The sequence below is a fragment of the Octopus bimaculoides genome, chromosome 20, assembly GCF_001194135.2.
Source record: "Octopus bimaculoides isolate UCB-OBI-ISO-001 chromosome 20, ASM119413v2, whole genome shotgun sequence".
NCBI lineage: Eukaryota > Metazoa > Mollusca > Cephalopoda > Octopoda > Octopodidae > Octopus > Octopus bimaculoides.
In genome coordinates, this window is record NC_069000.1 from 45,528,608 (window position 1) to 45,529,341 (window position 734).

Below are 734 nucleotides of genomic sequence, written 5' to 3' on the forward strand. Positions count from 1 at the left end.
GAGAGAGAGAGAGAGAGAGGGTGAGAATTAATTAGGGATCAAGGCTGGAATTAGGGTTTAATATCGTTCAACATTTAATTGCGTTCATAGAACTTTATAAACACAGAATAATTAATTACGCGCGCGCACTCCCTCCCCATCCACACGCACCCACGCAGATATACATACATATGTGTGTGTGTGTGTGTGTGTGCGTGTGTACATGCGTATGTAATTTGTCCGATGCATCTGATTCGCTGACATACAAACGTTTCCACAATTAGAGATAATGAAACGAAACGCTGAAAGCATTAACTCCAAATATATATTAAATTCATTATAACACACTCGGTGTTAATTAAATTTATTTTAACACCGCAAATGTTAGAAAGAGTAAGTAGAATGTTTCACAACGTTTTAAACGCATGGGAAAACGTGGAAAATAATTGCAGGAATGTAATTAAGCTGCACTGCAAATTTCAAGTGATAGACGCATTTATTGGTCATTCGAGTACTTAATTACAACAACATCCGACTATGCACTTAAAGGTTATTAATGCAATTGGATTATGTTATATATAACCTAATAAATATATCCTTCTATAGGTTACGTATTAAAATTGACTCTGTAATATTATACCATCTCGTACTATATAACTTGTATGTAGGAAATGCATATCTCACTGTTGAGTGGATATCATTGTAGTAGATTTTTGTATATCAGTTAATTTGTAATATATATATATATATATATA